Source organism: Melopsittacus undulatus, chromosome Z, assembly GCF_012275295.1.
Source record: "Melopsittacus undulatus isolate bMelUnd1 chromosome Z, bMelUnd1.mat.Z, whole genome shotgun sequence".
Taxonomy (NCBI): domain Eukaryota; kingdom Metazoa; phylum Chordata; class Aves; order Psittaciformes; family Psittaculidae; genus Melopsittacus; species Melopsittacus undulatus.
The window spans coordinates 34,762,542-34,787,933 of NC_047557.1; the positions used below are offsets into that span (position 1 = coordinate 34,762,542).

General features: G+C 38.5%; 1 long non-coding RNA gene across 1 annotated transcript in view; it reads left to right on the forward strand.

Moving 5' to 3' along the window:
• Positions 1-9,575, forward strand: part of LOC115947444 (uncharacterized) — a 35,678-nt gene extending 26,103 nt beyond the window's left edge. Inside the window, exons 2-3 of the long non-coding RNA XR_004081372.1 lie at positions 8,289-8,496; positions 9,479-9,575. This is a non-coding gene — a long non-coding RNA (uncharacterized lncRNA). The remainder of the gene's footprint in view (positions 1-8,288; positions 8,497-9,478) is intronic.
• Positions 9,576-25,392: the final 15,817 nt, after the last annotated feature.

The window sequence follows — 25,392 nt, forward strand, 5'->3', positions numbered from 1 at the left end:
AGTTCTTTTATCTCTGTACTACCATTAGTTAACATTAATGGAATATCTGATAAAATATTTGAACAAACAAAATATGTACAAGTAAATACAAATACCAAAAAACTTAGTTTAAAACTTAGAAAGTAAGTATTTGCACATACCCTGTATTTGACAGGCTAACAGACTAAAAAAACACTTTAAATCAAAGCTGTGTGTAAAAACTGTACATGTAGGCACTAGACAAAGGCTTTCTAATCAATGTTATGCCCTTTAGGAAAGTTTCATCATCTCTGAAGGTTGATACTTCGAAAAATCAGTGTCTACTGCTCATGTTTTAGGTTTCTAGTGAAGCAATAGCTACTAATAGATGGAGAGGTTACTGCACCACAGCCATAAATTCACCATCACGGTAGGCACTGATTTCATGCATAAGATCAACAAAAACACATTTGAGACCTAAATGTTCTAATGGTGTTGCTAATTCTCTGTCCTTCATTCAATCTTATTATTTAACTAAGAAAAATACACATTTTCAGTGCTAGTATGCAAACATACTGAAAGAATACTCAGAACAGAGAAAGTAATTAAGCCTTTAGCCAGCTATGTGGTAGCTATGTTTTGTGTTTAACACTTCACTGTCATCCCAGCAAGTTTCAGTACTGAGAACTAAGTCATTGCTTTCTAACGGCATGGTGACTTCCAGCTCCCATTGGTTGCCCATGCTGGTAGTGTAGAGGCCCCTCAGCTGGGCTGTCAGCTGTGCCACCTATTTAGAGGAACACACCTTAATTTGCTGTGAGGTATTTTATCGGTGTTACCCTGTTAGCTTCTATTACTTCAGGGTCTCCTGGCTCATCTCCATTAGACTTCAGGTGTATACCAATGTACCTAGCACATCACAGAGCAACAACCTGAGGGCCCTCACTAGTGCCCTGTCCCTCTAATATCCCCATACCTTATCACGGGCAACCCTGACATTACCCTCTTCCCCCTTCAGGTCTAGTTTAAAGCTGTGTCAGCAAGCCCCACTAGCTTATAAGCAATGACCCTTTTCCTCATTGAGAAAGGCCTGGTGCTGTGCAGACCACGCCACTATAAAAAGACCCCAAGCTGTGGTGGCAACACCAGCCACAGAGCCATATTGTTCTTTCATGAAGAATATCTAAGTTTTCTCCTTGAATGTTTTCATCAGTGCTGCCTCCACACAATTCTAAACATCCATTGGACTGACTATGTGTCAAACGTTACTGTCCTTGAACAGGCAGGGGTCACCAGTATCGAGGCCATATTGCTGAAATTGCAGCTGCACTGGGCAGGGCACATCTCTAGGATGAAGGATCATCACCACCCTAAGATTGTGTTTTACAGTGAACTTGCCACCGGTTGCCACAAAAGTGCCCCAGAGAAGAGATATAAGGACTCCCTGAAACAATACCTCAGCCTTGGCTATATTGACTATCATCAGTGGTCCATCTTGGCCTCCAATTGGAAGACTTTGAGACACACTATACATAATGCCATTGTTTCCTTTGAGAACACATGCAATCTAGAGGAGAAAAGACAACGTAGAAAGAATTATGCCCCACCTATACCACCCAAGGAGACCTTTCATTGTACTCTTTGCAAACGGATTTGCTTATCCCTCATTGGCCTTTTTAGTCATCAGCACGCTTGTAGTATGCGTGGGTAAAACCCTTCCCAAATCTTCGTTCGTGAAGTCAAGCCATGATGATGATGACCTAAGTGATACGTGTCTTCTTCAGCAGCATTGGTCTCATAAATAAATAATGGACTGCTGTATGGGAGAAAAGTCTCCTGTTAACCTTGTACCACAGGCAGTAAAATTTTGGAGTTGGAAAGTTTATATTGGAGAGAAAATAAAGGTCACAAAGACTAGGGAATTAGCATGTATTTTTCTCTTATTTCTGTTATAACGTTTCTTACCACACTCATCAGTTTGCAGTGCATATTTGTAAATAAATTAATGTAAAGCTGGGGCAAAGGACACTATCAGTTTTAATCATATTTTGCAGTTTTTGTTATTTCAGCATTAAAAGTAGTATGACATAGAAATTAAGGTTTATGTTTAAAGTCAGAGGCTTAGATTATTACGCCACATTTCCATATTTACCATGATACTTTAGTCTCAGTGAAACACTTTTTTCTGGGTATATGAACTGATTAAATATGTAGAATAGAAAATATGAGACTTAACTCTGTTGTAATAACATTAAATCCTTTACTAAACATATGAATAAGGAATATATCTTTAATAATTATGCTTATGAGTACTGAAAAGTTATACTGTCCATTAATGTGGTACGGAATATGGAGTATGACAGCATTGTCACATGAAGACGTTTGCAGTCAAAAAAAAAAAAGAAATATTTCCGCTATTATCAGGACTGGTAGACCTGCATACAGCTAGGTGTGACAGGTTATAGAAATTGGCAGTATTTTGGTTGGTTTAACTTTTTTTTAAGCTTATAAACTGCAGAATGATATTTTCTATTACCTCAGAATATTTATTTTTTCTTATTTAACACAATTATTCTGGTTCTGAGAATGTCCTGGTTTGAGCAGTAGCAGTCATTTTTCTCCTTCTTGGTAGCTGGTGCAGTGCTGTGTTTTGACTTTCGGGCTGAGAATGTTTGCTGATAGCAAGTGTGTTTTGAATTACTGCTCAACTGTTTGGTTTGTCCAAGGCCTTTTTCTGAGCCTTGTGCTCTGCCAGGGAGGAGGGGAGGCCGGGAGGAAGGAGAGACAGGACACCTGACCCAGGCTAGCCAATGAGGTATTCCATACCATAGCACATCATGCCCAGGAGGTAACCGGGAGAGACCCGGAAGGGCTGGAGCGCTGGGGGCATGGAGGAGGTATCACTCGGTGCTCGGTTGGGCAGTGTGGAGTGAGTTATGGGTCAGTGGCTGGTGAGGTGTTGTATTCTCTTCACTTGTTATTCGCTGTATCATTATTATTTGTAGTAGTAATGGCAGTAGTGATTTGTGTTATGCCTTAGCTATTAAACCGTTCTTATCTCAACCCGTGGGAGGCACATTCTTTGGATTCACCTTCCTAACTCTCCGGGAGTTGGGGGAGCAAGGGGGGGGAGTGAGTGAGCGAACTGTGCAGATTTGGTTTTAAACCACAACAACACTGCTTCTTCATCCTTTGGGATGAGCATCCATTGTTCCCAGTTCTGTGTTATCTGAGAGACTGCACTGGCAATAGCCTGCTAAAGAGCACAGCTCTGTTTAACACCCTGACTATCAGTAATGCTGGTCAGTGAGTCAATGTTTTGGAGAAAAAATAACCCCTTACCCTGGAATGCAGTTTGCGTGTTGACATGGATACTGTAGGATACTGAATTAAAGTGCAGAAGGAAAGTTCTCCTTTGATTATTGTTTGTAAGTACTTAATTTTGCAGACAATGCTATTTTAATGGGGCTATCTTGAGCTACTTTCATGCAGTAGTTCTGAAAACTTACACCATCAGATGGAACTTGATGTTGTGCCATCAGCAATCTCTGACCCATTAGATGCACCCTACAGACCTAACAGTAGAATTAACAGGCTAAACTGTACCAAGATTAATGTATTATTCTACACAAGGGACAGCATTATAAGGGCTGCAATATGCTTTTTAGGAACAGGTTTCACACTATTTACAGAGGATAAAACAATGCAAAGACAAAGGGTGGAGAAATACCAAGTTCTTTTTTACACAGAGACCCTTCTGCTCTATATTCTACTTGTTTTCTATCTGGCTTCTCTAATGTGTTAGTCTTCCTTACAGTGGATTCAATTTTGATTCAATTTTGTCTGGCTTATGCATGGAGAAACATCTGACAGCACAGAACAGACACCCAGCAATCAACTTCAGTTCCTAGCTCTAGAAACGCAAAAGGAAGAGTGTTGCTTGCCCTAAGACTGGAATATACTCTGTTGAGGTACTCATCAGGTCTAAGTTAGTTGCTAGCTAGTTAAAGAGGTCTAACTTCTCTTCTTTAAAAAGTCTCCACTATATATACGCTGATTTTGGCTGCTTGTGAAAACTTACAATTAGCCACTGCTTGGAAAAAATGGTATATTCTTTCTCTAAACCCTGGTCCTCAGCAGACAGGTTATAAATTTTTTTGCTGGGCTAGGGCAGACAGATAGCACTTTCTATTATTTTTCTTAGAAATTTGGTCTTCCCAAAATATAAATGCCATAGTGAATGTCATCTTAATGGTTAAAGCAATTATTGAAGTCTTGTAGCAGGGCAGATTTATGTACAGAATAGAACTGTATTTAAAACCAGGAGTAACTAGTGCACTTTTTTTTCTGAATAATTTTTTTGCTTCCTAAAATCCTTTTAAAAAACAAGTTTGTATCATGTGTACATGGATGTGTCTGTGGCCTGGCAGCCCGGGCCTGTGCAGCCTCCCTAGGCAGAACAGGGCTGGAAAAAATGGAGAGCTGGGACATGGAGACTGCCTCTGCTGCAGTGTTGCTGGGGCAGGGGCCGGTGGCCCCAGGGTCTGACATGGGGTCCTGGGCCCTGGGCAGGCTGGGCAGGACTGGTAAACCATATCAGTGCCATCAGGGCCCTGATGAAATATAGAACATTGTTTTTTAGGTAAAAAGAAGCATTTAGTAAAGTTCTGAGGAAGGGGGTAAAGTCCAAAAGATTCATTTTTTTTAACTCCCTATATTGTAACAACTGAATTTCAGCAGTGAAATTAAATGGAGTATCATGTGGCTTTCAGAAGCACAGACAGAATCACTATTTAGATAATTGTGCTACTCATTTAAAGAGTCATTCTGACTTTAACCTAGGTGTGCATAAATAGGTCCATATATGTATGAACAGTAATACAATGAGCATTGTGTCAAATCTAATTATGTACCAAGTTCTGTAACTATCGAGTAGTCTTTCTGCACTGTGGGTCACAGTTCAGAATCAATGCTGTATTGTGGTTGTGAAAAATTTCTATGCAAGTGGCAGACTTACATCAAATTATACAATGATGTCTAGACACCTTCAGTGTATGGTATGTGCAAGCATAAGAGCATGTGCAAGTTCTAAATTTATAAATCCTTAGTCATCATACAGGGAAAGAGATACCCACTATCTAGCAGTTTGCAAGTTTGTATTAATTCTTTCTAATCATAGAAAAGCCTGGGTTGGAAGGAACCTTGAAAAACCATCTGTGGGAAGGGAAGCCTGGACAGGATTATCAAGCACCCTCTCTAATTGCATGTTGAAAACCTCCAGCAATGGGAACTCCAGCACTTCCCACTGTTCCAGTGCAGCATTGTCCTCGCTATGAAAAAATTGTTTCTTATGTCAAGATGAAACCTCCCTCAGCGCAACTTGTATCCACTGCACCTTGTCTTCTCCACGTGGCTTCTGGTGGAGAGCATCTGCCCACTTTGTAGCTGCCCTTAAAATTACCATCTCCATACCATATAAACCCAAGACATTCTCTTCCATACTGGGTGTAATCACATAACAAATAACAGTTGTGCTTACGGATTATTACATGACATACAAATGTATCTATGATAAAACAGAATTCTGTTTGTATACATTCCAAGATAGAATTTCTCCTCAAGCAGTCATGATGAAACAGGCCCATTTTGTTGCATACAAGAGCAAAATTAAATTACAATACAAAATACTCTCAGTTTAAAAAAAAGTAGATTGCAAAGCATACAAATGATGATGACTGAGTTATTCTCTGGGCTGCTTTAGATTAGTTCTTCTTGACTTTAGTCTTCTCCAGCAAAATGTGCTGGGCCATCTAGTATAGGCTATGCTTTGCCATCAAAGGTTGTACCAGATGATCTTTGAGGTCCCTTCCAACCTTGTCTATGGTAATGCATATGGTAACTTGTGTCTGTTAGCAAGTGCTGGTCTGTGCAGTAAATTGTCCTCAAACAGAAAAACGCCTATGCATCCAGTTCTGTTTTCAAAAATCAGAATCAGATTTCTAACTGATGTTATACAACTACATTTATTAATTTACTTTATTTGTGGCAAGACATAAAAAATAACTGGCTCCTTACATCAAAGGACAAATATACAATACATTCAAAGTGATGTGGAAGAAATATGCCAGCTACATGCCAATAAAAATTGCATTGGGTTAGAACTGATCGACATGCACATCAATAAACTACAAGCATCAGGAGTGAACTCTGCTGTTGTAAAATGCTGTGTATCAACACTTGGCGTACATTAGAAATTCTAGTTGTGGCACTTGATTGCCCTTTATTACTTGGCATGCCAATCTAGGGTGTTGCTGCAGAGAGTCGTCCACTGGGAAAGAAAAAGAGTATTTTCCTCAATAGTTCTATTCAGTCTTTTGTTTTAGCCAACTTAACCTATGATGACCTCTGCATTGTATTTATTTCTATAAATTACCAGTTCCTTTCAAAACTTAGGCAAGTTCTTAGTTTTACTAACTTCACATGGCAGTGAGTCCCACACTCTGATTATTGTATAAATCTTATTTTAATTAATTTGAATTTGCAACCTGAAACATTTTTTATTTCCCACCATTGTTTTTGATTACTTAATAAGAAAATCCAAATTTATTTTCTTCACACCATTTACTTGTTTAAATATTTTCATCAAAGTATATATGTTTTCTGCAAAGATTTTTGTCTTAGTTTTCTACTGTCCTGCATTTTGTGAGGTCATTTCTGACTGTGTTCTGTACATATAACAAATTTCCAGACTAGAAAACAGTTTTGGGACACAATGTAAATACAGTTAAAGGCAGGCCAGCAATGTTTTGTTGTACAGCCACTGCTGCCTAACATGATTACTATCCTAATAAAAAACAGGTAACATTACTCCTGAAAGTCTTAAAATAGTTGTAATAAGAATTAATATATTTTGTATATCCTGGGAAGAAATATAAATGTGTATTTTGTAGGCTGTAGGCTGCAAATTGATTTAAAATGCCTGATCGGCTTATTTGTACTTGTGTGTGGTTAAAATGAAAGGGAGGCCAGTCTTCTTCATTACCATGGTACAGGTGGGAATGAAATACAATGTGAATTACTGACATAAACTCTCTGTAGAGCAGGAGGTTCCCACACTTCATTGCTTTGAACAGGAGGTTGGATTGAGTTGGAATTCCAACCTCAGTCACACCATGATCCACTGGCAACAACAGTACTGTGCCCCTCAGACTCCATTGAACTTTTCTGCCTCCATTTACAGTTCTTTAATTCTATGTGGCAATGTTGCTGCATTTTGGGGCGAACCACAGCCATTGGGAACTAAACTCTTAAGAGCCCTGACCAAAGGAGCAGGAGAGGGGAGGTTCACTTAGGTTTTTAGTTGCAGACCAAGCATTATTTTTCCAGATGGAGAGATGAAGTTGACTGGAGAAACCACTGTTCATTCTGTCTAAGGCCTCAATATAGCAATTACAGCCATATGATTCAGTCCCTTAAGGGTCCAGCTGCTCCCCAAAAGCAGGAAGGGGTACCCATCAGCTGAGAAAACTCTCCTTCTTCTTCTAACCAGGCCTGCAACTGCTTCCTAAAGTCTCCTTTGGCAACTGCCTGTGCTGAATTGCATGCCAAAGAGCAAAGTGGTGGCACAGTTTGCAGTTAGAAGCTTGGCTCAACTTCTATTTTTGTTCAAACTAAAATACAATACATTCTGCAAATCTTGCAGTTTGGTGTGTCAGGAGCTTTCTTTTGTTATTTCTAGTGCAATGGAGCTGTTGCACTGAACAGGTGTGGAAGAAAGAATCATTTATCTGGGCATCTTAAGGATCTTGTGTGCACCTGACTGTGAGTCCACACAAGTGCAGGCATTGTCTGAGAAGCAGAGTGAGACAGGAAAGTGGGAACAGGCAGGTGAGACTTGCAGTGGAGTTGAAGTATACTGCACTGGCTGCACTGCATGACTGTATCTTGTTAAGCCCACAGATGTATCTTGAAAAATGTGGAAATTACTGTACTTTCCAGAAAAACAGGCTTGCTACTGTGTGGGATAAAATGTATACAGTATATACCTAAGAATACAGACCTTCTGCATATGACAATGTGGGGTGTACCTCAGATTTTAGTAGCCTGTACAGATTTGTGACACATCTGTACAATATGACTTGGGTACTAGAGATTCTGCACCAGAATCAGTCTTCAGCTGTGTCTCTAGCTATGACAGACACTCCATCTCTGTTGTAGTCAGCAACTACTTCCAGTGACATGTGCTAGTAAGTACTAAATGCTGTCTTTTCTCATCACTGAACACTATGGTTTATATTAATAGATACTATCTTATATTTTTCTTCTGACAGAAACCAGAGGGAAATACAAATGCCTTCCTCTTCCTGAGCACAGGTGTATGCTGTGCTGGTGCAGTTGGAATCTATGGAGAAGAGAGCATTTGACTGCTCTGGGTACAAAACTCTGCCAGCAGGCCACCCTTTAGGAGCATCTACTGCCTTTGCAGTGCCCCTGTCGCAGCCTTGGAGTGTCATCTTTCCCAGGCTTCCTAATTGAAGGGTAAGGTACCTGTGATGATTAAACAAATAAAGACCATCAGCAATCTGGCACAAGCGATAGATTCACAAAGATAACCTGATGGATGTTGCTATCAGCCATCAGCTGAAGAAATGTGGTTTTGCATCTGCATTCCCTGTTACAGAAAAATTAAGTAGGATTTATAAAGAAATGTGTCAGAGTATATATGATATGCTGCAATGATTTTATAATAACATAAAGTGCATGCTACATTCTGAGAAAAAAAAAGAACAGCCATAGTGAGGTTATATTTTTTACATTTTTGCACTTTAAAAATGTAGCAATTAATGCATATATTTGGCTAGCCATAATTTTGTTATAAATTATCAAAGAGAAGGTGAAAAAATAGGTGGTCACCTGTTTTGTTTCCCTCTGATTTAAAAAAACAGCTACCTTTATTTCTTTACTTCTTTATGTATTTTCAGGTGAAGGTTTCAGCTATATTTCTCTGTAGAGCTCATGCTTTACGAAGTGCTTAAAACAGAAATTAAGAAACAAATGTGAAAGTTTTTTGATGATACTACTTACTTTTGAAGCCTATACCATTTTTTTGATAGTTCATCAATGCTCTCCCTCTTGTATAATTATTTTGATAGAATCTTTTGCTATCTATGGTTTTCCATGTTTACCAGCTGACTTTCTGGTTACTATAAATATTACTATGAATATTTCACCCAAAGTTTGGCTCTGATACCATGAAAGGAGGAAACATTTTGGTGCATACAGGATAAATGAAACCTTTAAAAACACGTTTCCTCAAAAATCGGTTTGCTGTCCTTGGGAACAGAAATACATTATTTAGGAGAAAGGTACATAAAGTCTCTGTTGGAACACAGAAGTGCAGGTTTTGTGCACTTTAAAAAAAAACCAGAGGGCTTTTAAAGGCTAGAGAAGTATGTTAAATGTCATCTTCATAACTCTGATATAACTAATGTTTTCTAAATGCTCAATGTTATGTTTTTAGATGATATACACCTACAATCTGAGCTAGCGAAAACAGAGGCAATGAAAAGGCTGAAAAATCACTTCTTAGAGGAGTCTTTGACTGGACTTGTTGCATGTAAGTATCAGTCTGTACTGCCTGCAACACCATGTGCCATAACAATGCTGTGTAAGAAGTAATTCCAACATTACAAGCAACTTGTATAGATGCAGTGATAAAACTTTAAAAAAAGGGGTTGCTATTCCCCAGATGTGACAGAATTTGAGGTCTTCAAAACTAGTTCCCTGACCATTGTTAAACTATAAACACAAATTAGATATGATCTTCATCTCTAACTTCCGTGGTAGCTGATTGTCATTAATTTAGCTGTAAACCCTTTCCATCTGTGCTTTGTAAAGCTCTGATAGTTAACTTAGTGGAGACCTAGTGCCACTTTCCCTTTTCACATATACAGCTTCAATTGACTTCAGTGGGAAATGAAAGGTGACAGCTTTCCCAATCATGGAAGTTGTAAACATTACTTACCAGTCTTTTTCTGTTTATTCATTTCCATGGGACACATCAACATACACAAAGTTGTGGTTCTGAATGCAAGAAGAAAATTAAGTGTTTGAGGCCAAATATTGCTGGGCAAATAGTGCCTGCCTGGCTCTTTCAGATCATCACTAGGACAAATTGTGCTTTTGGTGTCATCATAATTATAGGGTTGTATTCAACCTACAAGGGAGTATCGCAGACAAGAATATGTCCCACTGAGATTACTTTGTAAACTGATGTAACAGCTCATAGAGATTAGTAAAAATAGTAGAAATTGGCTCATGAGGGAAAAAAATCCATGATTTATAGTTCAACCGAGAAAAGTGAAAGTGCATAGAATGCGTAATTACATTACAAAAATGATGTAAAACATCATTTCTGTTTTCTGTATTTTATACATAAAATACAATTAAAATCCCATGTAAAATAGACAGTAAAATGAATGTCACAAAAAAATGACTTTGTCCTAAAGCAACATCCCATCATTCTAAATACTGTGACATTTATGACTGCGGTGAGGGCTTATCTAGCCACTATTTAGACTGCCTTTCAGCTCTCAGAGCAAAATGCAATCCATGGAAGGCTGAAGGATGGAATTCTAGTTACAACATAATTTTCCAGCTGTTTAAAAAAGGCGTATCATGGTGTATATTTCACAGCTGCTGAAAAGCAGTAAAATTAACTGACAAATAGTCATATCCACCTGGGCCCAATCCTGGAAAGTGTTAAGCATCCTGAATTTCTGCATTTCTGTTGAGGCCAGTGAGAGTCTGTGGTTTGCTGAGCACTTTGTGGCCAAAATAAGAGGAGAGAAGATCTTTCACCACCTCTCAGACTAGGGCCAACAGCCAATAACATCAAACTGATCCTACCATCGTTAAACTAAGTCCAAGACACATCAGTATGAAACATGGTGCCAGTGGAAATTTGCTGTACATTAGATGATTTGTGTCTGTTTCTCTAACATTAACTTTGGAGGTCTCTTGGATCAACAGCAAGACAAAGTATGAAAAAATGCTTGTTTTTTATGTCCCAGTGGAAAAGAATCATCTGTGTGAAATGCTGTTACAATGGTAAAAAAAAATAAATCTAGAAGTATTTTATTTGCAAAATATTTATGCTATCTCCTCAAAAGAAATTCAGATTATCTTAAACTTTACATCAGTTCTTATTTTAGAGCCAAAAAAGATTGTCTGCTTTGGGAGGATAACAAATCTGACACTTTTCATCTGCCTAATAGACTGAAATTTTCCTTTTTCTTCTGGTGCCCTGAAGGAGCAACATCACAGCTGGATACTTTTTCTGAGGACTGTAATTTCTTTACTTCTTTACCTCAAATGTGATCTTCCACTGGACTTACATTTACAAGCCTCTTGCCAGACACATCTCAAGGCCAAAAAGGTTCCTGATTTCAGAGCTTTTTTTTCAAGTAATCTCAGTGTTCTATTTTAACACTGAATTGTACTGTCTGAATGGTACAATGCAAGTGTGCAACTGGTTTATTCAATGGTCAGCACGCCTCTCCCTCTGTTGTGGTTTAAACCCAGCCATGCTGCTCGTCCACTAACTCCCCACCTTCCTCCCCCTACTCCCAGAGAGTTGGGGAGGAGAATCAAAAGAATGTAGCTCCCACGGGTTGAGATAAGAACAGTTTAATAACTAAGGTATAACACAAATCACTACTGCTACAACCAATAATAATAATAATGATAAAGAAAATAACAAGTGAAAAGAATGCGACACCTCACCACCCGCTGACTGATAACTCACCCGACCCCATCTGCATGAGCACCCACCAATACCTCGCCCAACCCCCCCTGGCACTTGCCCATCTGTGTAACACTCAGTTACATACGGGGCATAGAATCATAGAATCATAGAATAGTTAGGATTGGAAAGGACGTCAAGATCATCTAGTTCTAACCCCCCTGCCATGGGCAGGGACACCTCACACTAAACCATATCATCCAAGGCTTCATCCAACCTGGTCTTGAACACTGGCAGGGATGGAGCATTCACTACCTCCCTGGGCAACCCATTCCAATGCCTCACCACCCGCACAGTAAAGAATTTCTTCCTTATATCCAGTCTAAACCTCTGCTGTTTAAGTTTCAACCCATTACCCCTTGTCCTATCACTACAGCCCCTAATGAAGAGTCCCTCACCAGCATCCCTGTAGGCCCCCTTCAGATGCTGGAAGGCTGCTATGAGGTCTCCACGCAGCCTTCTCTTCTCCAGGCTGAACAGCCCCAACTTTCTCAGCCTGTCTTCATATGGGGGGTGCTCCAGTCCCCTGATCATCCTCGTGGCCTCCTCTGGACTTGTTCCAACAACTCCATGTCCTTTTTATGTTGAGGACACCAGAACTGCACACAATACTCCAGGTGAGGTCTCATGAGAGCAGAGTAGAGGGGCAGGATCACCTCCTTTGACCTGCTGGTCACGCTTCTTTTGATGCAGCCCAGGATATGTTTGGCTTTCTGGACTGTGAGTGCACACTGAAGCTGGCTCATGTTCATTTTCTCATTGACTAACACCCCCAAGTCCGTCTCTGCAGGACTACCATGAATTTCCTTTTTGCCCAACCTGTAGCTGTGCCTGGGATTGCTCCGACCCAGGTGTAGGACCTTGCATTTGGCATGGTTAAACTTCATGAGGTTGGCATCAGCCCACCTCACAAGTGTGTCAAGGTCCCTCTGAATGGCATTCCTTCCCTCTAGCGTATCAACAGAACCACACAGCTTGGTGTCATCAGCAAACTTGCTGAGGGCACACTCAATTCCATTGTCCATGACGTGCATGGTATGGAATACCTCTTTGGCTAGTTTGGATCAGGTGTCCTGTCTCTGCTTCCTCCCAGCTTCCTCTCCTCCCTGGCAGAGCATGAGGCTCAGAAAGTCCTTGGCCAGACCAAACATTTGAGCAGCAACTAAAAACATCGGTGCTATCAGCACCAATCCCAGGCCAAAAGTCAAAATAGCACTGCACCAGCTACCAAGAAGAAAAAATGACTGCTACTGCTGAACCCAGGACACCCTCCCATACCATATAAAAAACATTGTCTTGATTTGATACAGAGTAAAAAGAAGATTGTTTCAACAGGCTTTAGGTCTGACTCCTTCCTAAGTGTCGTGGTTTAAGCCCATGTGATCACGCTGGTGATGTGGTGGCTCATCTTCCAATGGAAGGACAAAGTGAGTTTTATAGTAACCAGGAAGAAATAGTAATTTCTTAAATTTTCTCAAAATCGCCTTCTGGAGATGGTATCACTGTAAGTTCAAAGAAAAAAAAAAGCCTAGCCAAAGAGGTACTACATATGTTTGTTATCATTCTAAATGTAACTTCTGGTAGGATTTTTAGATCCTATAAGAAGGGAAACTTCAGGGAGAGTGTTATCCTGAATCATGTTTGAATCTATGAAAGGATCAAGAGAATATTCACACTAGAGTCATGGAAAAGAAGTGGGAAAAACTAAACAGTGCTGTGCTCTCTACTGTGCCAATTATACTGCTGCTGCTACCTGAACTGTAATTTCAAACTGACACTGTATGTCACTGGTGAATCCCACAAGATGAGTTTTCTCCTGAGTGAGGTTCTGCAGTTCTGCTTTTAATACTGCAATGCCATTGACTTCAGAGTGGCTCCTCTCTCTAAGTGTGGTGTTTTGGCTCACTTTGATTTTTAGGTGGCACATCCTGCCACAGGTTAGGAGGTGAAAAAAGTTCTTCAATAGTTCTCTCTTCTGTGGAAGGGAGGAAATGTCCATAACAGGTTTATAAAACAGTTTTGATAGCAGCAGGGTGGTTGAACTTTGGGGCTTTGAGCAACCTGGTCCCTGCCTGTGGGAGGGGTTTGGAACTGGATGAGCTCTAAGGTCCTTTCCAACCCAAATCACTCTGTAATTTTATGATTCATCTCATATTTCCTGTTGTTTCTTCACCCTACAGAAGTTAAGATCTCCTTATACATTGAAAAGTCAGTTATTCTCAGCTATCCCAAAACACCTAAATATTCAAATACTTTAATCAGCATGAATATAACTGCCATGTCTCAAGTTGATGTGTTGGCTGTTGGCACTTGCTGACCTTTGTTGTTTGTTACCTGGATAACTAATCCCAGTGTGTTAGGAGAAGCAAACTGGGTTGAAATAGATGAACTTCTTCTCCAAGGTGTAGATGATTGGCGCACTGCAGCTCTTGCATCAGAAACCATGCACATTTCTTCCAGTTCTGTTCTTGTTTCTGAGACACTGTGTTTCAGCCTTTCAGCCACACAAGCCAGAAGAGATCAGCAGTAGCTCTTAATCGGTTTCTCCAAGTTTTTAAGCTTTAATTTGGAAAGATTATCTAAAAGATGGCACTGTTTTAATCTAAAATGCAGATTTAAGAGTTTAAAAGTGCCACAACCTTAAAGGCAACTGTTGTTATCTCAACCCTTCGTGACCTATGTTGGGTGCCACAAAGAACTGTGGTGGTTTAAGCCCAGCTGGCAACCCAGAACCATGCAGTCACTTGCTCACTTCCCCTCCTTCCTCCCCCCGCTCCCAGAGGGATGGGGAGGAGAATGTAACTCCCACAGGTTGAGATAAGAACAGCCCAGTAACTAAGGTATAACACAAAACCACTACTACTACAACCAATAATAACAATGATAAGGGAAATAACAATGGAAGAGAATACAACCGGTCATCACCTGCTGACCTATACCCAGCCTAACCCGAGGAGTGATCTAGCCCTTCTGGGTAACTGCCCCCAGTTTACATACTGGGCATGATGTACTGTGGTATGGAATACCTCTTTGGCTAGTTTGGGTCAGGTGTCCTGTGTCTGCTTCCCCTCCTCCCTGGCAGAGCATGAGACTCAGAAAGTCCTTGGTCAGACTAAACATTACTGAGCAGCAACTAAAACCATTGGTGTTATCAGCACTCTTCCCAGGCTGAAAGTCAAAACCACAGCACTGCACCAGCTACTAAGACTGAGAAAAAATGACTGCTGCTGCTGAACCCAGGACTTTGAATGCCAACCTCCTTTTGAATATTTTTAGTGGACTGGTATGAGAAAAGTGGCTAAAATCTTATTTTACTGCTTTGATAAATGCAGTAGAGAAAAATGCAGGACATTCTAAAATGCCTCAAAAATGTGAGAATATTCTTATTATCATATGCTTAAAGGAAATATGGAGAAGATGATTGTTCACCTGAATTCTAAGCCTACTTCCACAAAATTTAGTCTATTAAGTTATCCTTGATGTCTGTAAAGCTATCAAGGTGAAAAGAGATAATTGCTGACACTAAAACTTGTGGAATCAGACCCTAAAGGTCCACTAGCAACTTTACTAATAACATTCTTATGATTTCCTCATAAAATAATTTGTTACAATGCCATCCAGATTGATGCTGCATACCAGGTGCTTCTGGTCTCTATACCCATCCAGGGTCTGAGTGTTTAAAAATATGAACACAAAGGCAAAACCAAATAGAAATGAATTAGTCTCCCATGATACAAACCTCATATATCTGAAAATGGCTGTACCTTATGAACCATGAACTTGAAAGTCAATATATTTATCATAGAATTATTGTAACCAGAGTTACAATACAATCTCTGTAGGGGTGCAGTAAGGAATTAGTCAAATAAAACACTCATAACAAGGGAACCTGGCATAAATGCAAACAAAACACACTCAGGTAGCCAGATACCTATATACTATTATGCATCCAGACATGAGTACTCGTGACAGTTTGCTCATTTAATAACTCCCAAAGTGAACATTTCAATATCTGTTTCAAGCCTTCTTTCTTCTGTAGCTTGTAACAACCTTTTTAAAGAACTCTTGGGCACTTCCTCTAAATATGTCATTTCTTTCCAGGAAAAATGAAGAAAATGACATCTGCTACAAATGGTACCATCAACTTAAATGTTACCTGTCTAGCCCAGATGTGATGTTCTTTCAGTGATACGTACTTCTGTTTTTCTGTGACTATTTGTGTAGCAGACCTATATGTACTGGCATACCTTTTCAGGGAAAAGAACAATTTAATGACAAATAAGCAAAAGTAGAATTTCTAGTCATAGCTTATATTCCTTCTCTTCTGCCTAGCACATCTACCTTTACTAGCAGTGAACTTGAACTTGCACTGCTGCAGTGTAACTGCTCTGTTCTCTTTCATTGTCACTATTATCTAAAAACTGATTTGGCACTTCAGATGTGAACATTAACAGCTGCTTTATCCAAAGCATTTAAGAAAGCTGGGATAATCTCATCTCAGTAAGTATTTTAATAATAAATTAATAATACTTTAATAATAAATTACCCATGGAGAGGTCTTAGCAGCAGGGTTCCACTTGTCTTGGTGATGAGCATGAATTGCAGAAGTTTGAGAAGAACTTTACTTAAATGATCATTATTCCATGCTGGTCAAAGAACCAAATAAATAATGGCAGTTCAAGCAAAAATACTAGGCAGTATTCACTTACTTGATAACCTACTTTTAACCATTATTTTAAAAATAGAGGGTTTTGCCACTACTGTGTCACCCTGACCCATCTACTTATTTTAGTTGTGCCTTGTTAGCATTAGAACTTTTATTCCATAGTATCACTCTGTAATCATCAGTGGTCAACAGCAGGAGCAAAGAGTCAAATTATTGCTGGCTATTAGTATTCCAGTCCATTATGATGCAGACAAGAGAATTGTTAGAGATCATAATGCTTGTAACACCACAATCTAAGTGTAGCCTGCTCCACTCTGACTCTTCCCAGTCCATACTGGTAAAGATATTCAGATAACAGAAATGACAGAAGTCTTAAAAGGTCTGAGTTGAATCTACTGTCTGAGAGAGACAAGTGTCTTTACTTTCTTTTTCCTATTCATGTTCATCAAACAGGTAGGGTAATTTCAAATAAATCTGCTGTGAACTATAAACTTGAGAGGGAGCAAAGAGTACAGAAATAACATCTCTGCACCACATGACCTCCCTTCTGACTTGAAGAGTTCAGGGTCCCTAAAATAAGAGATCATTCAGCCTTCTTCCCAGGCTCCTTGCCAATCTTCCTTAGATCAGAGGCTGCTGGTCCTACTCACTGGTGCCAAATTATGCATGATGGTTTTCCTGATACACTCAACTGTCTGATAGGGACTGAACTGAGACCACTAAACTAATTTCATGTAAGAGTTCAGGTTTAAGTCATTCTTAAACAACATTAACATATTTCATATATTTCTCTCCAGGAAAAAAAAAAAAAAGTGCCCTTCAGAAGCCAAAGCAGAACAGTTTCTATAACATAAGGTAATCTTAAATATGATAGATGCAGGATCTGTCTATAACTTGCCATCAATTACAGAATTTATCCTATATCAGATGAAACAAGTTTAATAAACCACTTAAGTGTTATAAGGTATGCTTCCTACCAACATGAATTATGTATCTATATGCAGCCAAATGTACGTGTTCTATCGCTCAGAATATTAAATACAAAAACTATGTTTAAATAATGTGAAGGGTCTGATTTAAAGCAACAAAAGCCAATAAATCCAAAGTTTATGCTGGCACTCTATCCTTAACTCACACAAATTGTTTCAAACAGGTATAATGGCATGAATTACATCCCTCTTACATTTATGCTTCTACTTCCACATTTGAATTTCCTGTGTTTTGTCAGCCTAAGACTCTCTATGAGTGTCTTTAAATAGAGTTCTAAAATGTCATTTATTAGATTTACTTTTTGAAAGGCAAATATATGCCTTACAGAAAATTAAAAAATGCGCTTTTTTTTTTGTCTGAGGATGGAATTGTTCATAGAATCATAGGTTAGCGTTGGAAAGGACCTCAAGATCATCTAGTTCCAACCCCCCTGTCATGGGCAGAGACACTTCACACTAAATCATATCATCCAAGGCTTCATCCAACCTGGTCTTGAACACTGACAGGGATGGAGTATTCACAACCTCCCTGGGCAACCCATTCCAGTGCCTCACCACCCGCACAGTAAAGAATTTCTTCCTTATATCCAATATAAACTTTCCCTCTTTAAGGTTTAACCCATTACCCCTTGTCCTATCACTGGAGTCCCGAATGAAGAGTCCCTCACCAGCATCCCTGTAAGGCCCCCTTCAGATACTGGAAGGCTGCTATGAGGTCTCCATGCAGCTTTCTCTTCTCCAGGCTGAACAGCCCACAACTTTCTCAGCCTGCATTCATACAGGAGGTGCTCCAGTCCCCTGATCATCCTCATGGCCCTCCTCTGGACTTGTTCCAACAACTCCATGTCCTTTTTATGTTGAGGACACCAGAACTGCACACAATACTCCAAGTGAAGTCTCACAAGAGACAAGGATCACCTCCTTTGACCTGCTGGTCACGCTTCTTTTGATGCAGCCCAGGATACAGTTGGCTTTCTGGGCTGTGAGCGTACACTGAAGCCAGCTCATGTTCATTTTCTCATCCACCAACACCTCCAAGTCCTTCTCCACAGAGCTGCTCTGAATCTCTTCCTTTTTGCCCAACCTGTAGCTGTGCCTGGGATTGCTCCGACCCAGCTGTAGGACCTTGCACTTGGCATGGTTAAACTTCTTGAGGTTTGCATCAGCCCACCTCACAAGCGTGTCAAGGTCCCTCTGAATGGCATTCCCTCCCTCCAGTGTATTAACGGAACCACACAGCTTGGTGTCATCAGCAAACTTGCTGAGGGCACTCTCAATTCCATTGTCCATGTCAACGACAAAGATGTTAAACAAGATCGATCTGAACACCAATCCCTGAGGGACACCACTCGTTACTGGTCTCCAGCCGGACATCGAACAGTTCCTTTGGAACTGTTTTAGTTCCTCTATTTAATACACAATCAGAATGTTTAAAACCAATTATTAATTACTCTTTTAACTTTGTATTATTTATACAAGAGATTGTAAAAAGTCCATCAGAGCTTTTCTCATCTCTTGGGTTACCACTGAACTAACCAGATGTTTCATATGCTCATGAAAAGATAATTGTTATAAGCCATTTATAGATTTTTAGCAGTATGGATAAAACCAAAATATGTTTTGTTTTATCCAAATGCATGGATTTGTGTACAGTGTTCATGTGTTAAATGCTGAGTTGGATTTTAGCTGCTTTGCTGTTATTATCATTTTATACGGCATCACATAAATGTGAATAAGAATTTAAGAGCATAAAATAAATTCTTCTGAAATGGGGGTTTGCCAGAGGATTCCATGTAAGCATAATTGGTAAAAAAAAAAAAGGTAGAAAACATGAAAGAACATGTGGGGTTATTTTTTATCTATGGCAGTGCTGTTAATCAAGAAGTACCTCTAAGTCTTTGGCGAGAGGTGAGAATGAAGCAAGATGGCATTCAACAATCTGGTGTCTCAGGAGAGCAAATAAATGCAAGTCTCAACATAAAGGCACATACAGCAATCTTAAAAGGCCTGTTAGTTTTAAGTTCCTCCAGAGAAGGATATGAGTTGTAGCTAAATTTGGAGCACAGAATGTATCTATTTATTAAAAAAGGGAAAATTCTGTAGTATAGTATAAAAATCTCAGACTTGGAAATTGAAAAATCCTAAATTGTAGGTTTCAAAATTAATATCAGTATTTTGGGAAAGTCACTAAACCTTTTTCCCTTTAAAATTTTCTACCTGTAATATAGGAATACTTGAACTCTCAAAAAATTTGTTACTGTTGCTATAGCACAGAAAAATATATACCACATGTATGCAAAATCCTATTATCGTATACTTATCTCTTTATATGAACCTGAGTAGGTTTCATTAGGTTTTTAATATGGACAGTTTATCATCTGCTTCTAACTTTCTTAGTGTTTTTCAGGTAGTTTACCCTCTACTGTGTTTGCTCCATGTGCATTTATTGAGTTCATTTGAATTGCTAGAGCCGCAAAGTTGTTAACAAAAGAAATCCCTTCAATTACTCTGGTAGGTAGCCTCTATCACATAAATGTTCAGAAAAAAAAATTAGTATTTCTCTTCAGTTTAGTTATAGATCAAGTGTGATTTTCACTGTGGATATTGTTGTTCTTCACCTTAAGATGAAAGAAAACAAAAATGCTAGTATTTGTGTAAATGGCCCACCACGCTTTTTCATAATGTTATTAAAGAGCAGTTTTATTTTGCTCTGAAGTCTGCACATCTGAAATATGTGTAACCATATGACTTTACATTTTAGAGGGTTTTACATATCATAAAAGTATAAAGGTACATGTTTACCTACACCTGGCTCATAGATGTAATTCTTAAGATTCTTATGATTCAAGATTCTTCAGAAAAGGTCAGACTTGGTATACATGATGTCAAAGGAAGTTGTAACCTAAGTGAGTTGGAGATCACATAAAAGTGAGTTCTCTTAGGAAATACCAAACAAACTGAATAAATGAAATGAAATAACGTTATTTGTATGAAAACACAGTACAGAATTTATTTAATACAGGAATTTGAGAAGTCTCCTTCTTTGTCTACCTCATTGCAGACATTTTGATTTCTGTGGGTTCAGTCTCCAAGTTCTGTTTCAGATTTAGTTCTGAGGGTCAACATGATTAACTGATAAAAAAAGTATATCAAAAAATACATTAGTTAGATCACTGGTTACCTGTAGTTTTGAATAAAGATCCATAATCTAGTGCTAATTTTTCACATGAAAAAGACTTACAAAAGCCCATTTGCTAGTCCTTTTTCCATTGACAGCATGAGGGTCTTCCAAGGTATCTACTTGGCTAATGTAATTTTGTAATTATGTACTCCCGTCTGTTTTGAAATCATGCATGAGCTTATGCACATAGAGAAGAAGTCAGCAGGTTAAGATTTGTCAGCTTTGTTTAGTTGGTTGTAAGCCATATGTACATATGCATATGTGATTCTATGCAGTCCTGATATATGTGTGTATGACTAGATGTGCATCCCTGAAGACAGAACCCGACAAGCAAGGAAGAAGATCTAATACAGAATTGAACTGAATGCAAAAACCTTCATAGTTTTACAGAAATAGAATAAGATAGAGCAGGTAAATGGTGGTGCTCACTCTGAATTTGAATAATTTGTGTCTCAAATATTTATTAATTTCATTTTAAATCTTAGAATCATAGAGTAGGATGGGTTAGAAAGGACCTTTAAAGGTTAGCTAGTCCAACCCCCTAATCTTTAGTCTTTAAGACAATTAAAGGAAGAGGTTCTGCATGTGGTCTTGAATGCCATGACTCATTCTTCAGAATGGGACATGGCAGGATAAATTCTTTCATTGCTGTTAAGTAAGGTTTCTCAACCATTCTGAAGGTATTGCAACTAAATGCAGTTGACGCTCCATATTTATAAGACCAGATATGAAACAGAAAAATGAACCACCTGTGTTACTGATGTCTGGGAATGCTGGCCTGTTAGTCTTTCCCATGCAGTAAATAGGTATTTAATTTTTTCTAAGTTCTCCTTGGATATTTCAACCACCTTTTAATCAAGTGCTGCTTTAGCTCAGCTGTTGTTGCTGCATGCCTTTTACTAAGCAATGTTCAGCTCTTTCCAGATCCTCTTACTTGTTTGATACATAGCAACAGAGAAAAGACATAGATTCAATTCCCATGACTAGGCTAATACAAAGTAGGAACTTAAAATAGCATCCAATTAATTAACAACAACAAAACCCCCAAACAGTAAAGCACAATTTACCAGAAGAAGAAATTCCTATATTAGTGAGATGCTGTCGCAACCAATCCTGTGCTATTTGCTTAAATACCAGAAAAAGAGCTTTAAAATTCTCATGAGAAACATAGATTCTGCTGGTTCACCATGAACAGAAAGGTAGTCAGAAATAGTCCACTTAGTAAGATACTTCTAACGGTCTGGATTCAAAAAAAGAAAACTGCTTTTTGCCATACACAGCTACTTCTGTTATCAAATTAAAGATGGAGAAACTCAAGTATCTTTCAGGCGGAAGTGGGGACATAGGCTGTCTCCTGCTGTTTAATTGGAGTGGAAAGCGGAACTGTTGAATCTATAGTTGTGTAACTTGTACAAGGCAACAACAAAAGAAGGCAGCAACAAAAGAAGATCCAATCCAATAAAAATAAGAGAGTCTTTCTGTTAACTTCATGGGCTGTAGATAATGACACAAGTGACTTACACTTACTCTTATAAATGCAGCAGCAGCAGTATCTATAGAAAAATACAAAATAAAACCTACATGAGAATATCTGTGCTGTTTTATCATGAGTATCTAAGATATAAGGTGAATGGGGACTATGTTTGAATATTTAACTACTTTATTTATTGTATTTTTAATTATTTTTAGTTATATATGGGAGTTTCTAGACATCTGTGATTTATTTTCTCTGATATAATAATAGTTGAAAAAGGATAAGTTCTAGATTACTTTTATTTTTCCCTCTTTTGTTTCAGTATATTAACCTGCTTGCATAATTTTTACAATTGAGTTCTTGAGGTCTATGATTATAAATGTTATTATCTGCACAAGACTACATTATGGAGGTATAAAAGTAGACATTACAACTAGAGAAATATAAGAGGAGCTGAAAAATTCCTTCCTGATCTCACCCTTCTGCAGATTTCACCAGAGGTATTACAAACACAGGCAGAAGTTACAAAGTCATTTGGAGACAAGAGGAGAGATCTGAGTGTTACTTTTCATTCTGAGAAGAACTAAATTGATCCTTACAAAAGGCTTGGGAATTTTCTGGACTAGGACATAATTTTCTACAACTTTTCTAGCATGTAGATATTTACTGCTTTTAGAAAGAATGATCACAACCCTTTACAATTTTGAGGGTTTAGCACTTTACAGTCATTGTGGTCAGGTTGAAATACGTAAAATACAAGGCTGATGAAAAGTCCAACGTCTGATTGGAGCATCATTCTGATTTGGAAAGTGTCTGTCATTTGAACATTACTCATACTCCCATTATGTTGTGACTCATGAGATACTGTAGGCAAAGGAAATAACACTGAAGAAATTCCTGAAATAAAAAACCCCAAATTAGGAGCTGAAACAAAAAGTAAATAAATCTTTTATTGTCTTTAATAGTCTTGTACAATCTTTGACTCCTGAATGTGTTTGTTATTTACCATAATAAAATCCCTGAAATTTCTTCCCATCTCATGATTTTCAAGGAGGCAATAATACTGATACTAGTACTACTAATACTGCTGCTGCTATTTATCATAGCATTATTATTATTATGTTAGACACACACACGTTTCTAAATTTGTAAGTCAAGCCTGCATTTTGGCCAATTCTATTTGACCTTAAACGATTAAAATTTCATCATCTGTGGTGTATTGCAGAGTCAAGAGCCACTCAACCAAACTGAATGCTTTGTCAATTTACAGATGGTTCATACATTCTGTCCTGTTAGATTATTTTAATTATTTATACTAAATCATCTGTAAATGATAGCCGCTATTGATAAATGCAGCTAATTTTATGGACAGCATAACAATTAAAAGTTGTACAAGAATAGTGTTGCAAGGACCCTAATTTTATTATTTAAGTCTTGTGTTCTTGTAAGAGGCTCATTATTTTGACTGCTTATCCTTTCTGGAATTCACAGTATTTTTAGAATGTAGTAGTAACAAAAAATAAATCTATTAGCAGCTGAAAGCCCATTGTGATCTTTAAACATATTGGCTAATAATGAGTCAGCTTTGGTGGTGACAGTTTTATAGACATTTATGAAACAGCAATCAAAGTTTTAATTAACCTTTAGTTATTTAACAGTATGTTATTTTCAGGCTTTTAATTTGGAATGTCCAGTACTCCTTTGACTCTCTTGCCTTTTGTAGTGTTTGGAAAGTTGTATAAAATTATGTTAAATAAATGCCGATTTTACATCTGCTAGGTTACTAGACTTTATTTCTTAATTATTGGATGGCTGTCTTTTAGTTGTCTTCTATTATGTAGTTTATTTCCTTCAGAGAAAAAATATTGTGGTGTTTATGTGAAAATTTTAGATGTCCTGATTATTCAGTGATAATGATGTTGAATAAAATGTATTAATTCTTATGCTTTTAGTTGAATAGGAGAGAAAATCCTGTTGCATGAGAGACTGTTAAACAACCTTTAAAATTCAGCTCTGGGGCCTCCAACATAAGAAGGATGTGGACCTGCTGGAATGCATCCAGAGGAGGCCACAAAGACACTCAGAAGGCTGGAGCATCTCCTCTGTGAAGACAGGCTGAGAGAGCTGAATTTGTTTAGCCTGGAGAAGAGAAGGCTCTTTATAAGGAGATCTTAGAGCAGCCTTCCAGTACCTAACAGGATCAACAAGAAATTTGGAGATGGACTTTTTTTACCAAGGCATGAAGTGACAGGACAAGGGGTAATGGTGTTTAACTGATTTTGATTGGGTATTAGTAAGAAATTCTTCACTATGAGGGTGATGAGGCACTGGCACAGGGTTACCCAGAGAAGCTGTGGCTGCCCCTTCCCCAGCAGTGTCCAAGGCCAGGTTGGATGGGGCTTTGAGCAACCTGCTCTAGTGGAAGGTGTCTGTGCCCATGGCAGGGGGTTTGGAACAAGATGAGCTTTAAGGTTCCTTCCAACAAAGTCCATTCTATGATTCTACGATTATGTTATGCTATGCTGCCTATTAGTGCTGTCTAAAGACCTTGGGATACCAGTTTGAAGGAGGCCCTGAGATTCATTTTGTGGCATAATATTTCATATCTACTGCAGATTTTATGTACAGGCTATATAAGCAGACAAGTTCAGACCAACTTTACAGTGCATGTAATGCTTGCCTTACTTGGAGTGCAATGTAGTGTAGATGGGTTTATGTTTGACAAACTGGATTTGCTGTGCACACACAGCCCAGTAAGAACAGATGCTATACTATGGTCCCTTAGTAAGATCTGGCAGTAATTTCTTAAAACCTGGACAGTGGTGAGATCAGCTAATCCCTTAAACATAGTGCAAGAACTGTAGTATCAAAGAGAATCACAGGGTGTTATAAGTCATAAAGGAGCAAAAGGTTAAAATACAGTAACAGGTTTATGTAATAGAAAGTACAGTACAATGTATGATTCAGATAGATCCATGTTCTTTCACAGACTTTATTGTTGAAAGGAGTTATACTTTTTCTTGCCAATAAATGAAAGGATCAAGGACACATCTAATTGTTTTCTTCCAACACTGCTAATTCCTAGAGCAGAGCTCTGAATATCTAAGATCACTGAAGATAGCAAGAAATAAGGCTTCCTCCCCCACCCCCCCCAAAAAAAAAATCAAAACAAAGCCCAAGAAAACCAAAGGACAATTTGTAAGTGACCTGTTTTGATCTCTCCTTTTACCTTTTCATCAGGTTGACTACCTTACACTGACTACCTTACACTGGCAGTTGCTGGCTCCTTTCTGTAACTCTTCCATTTTAAGTGAGGAATGC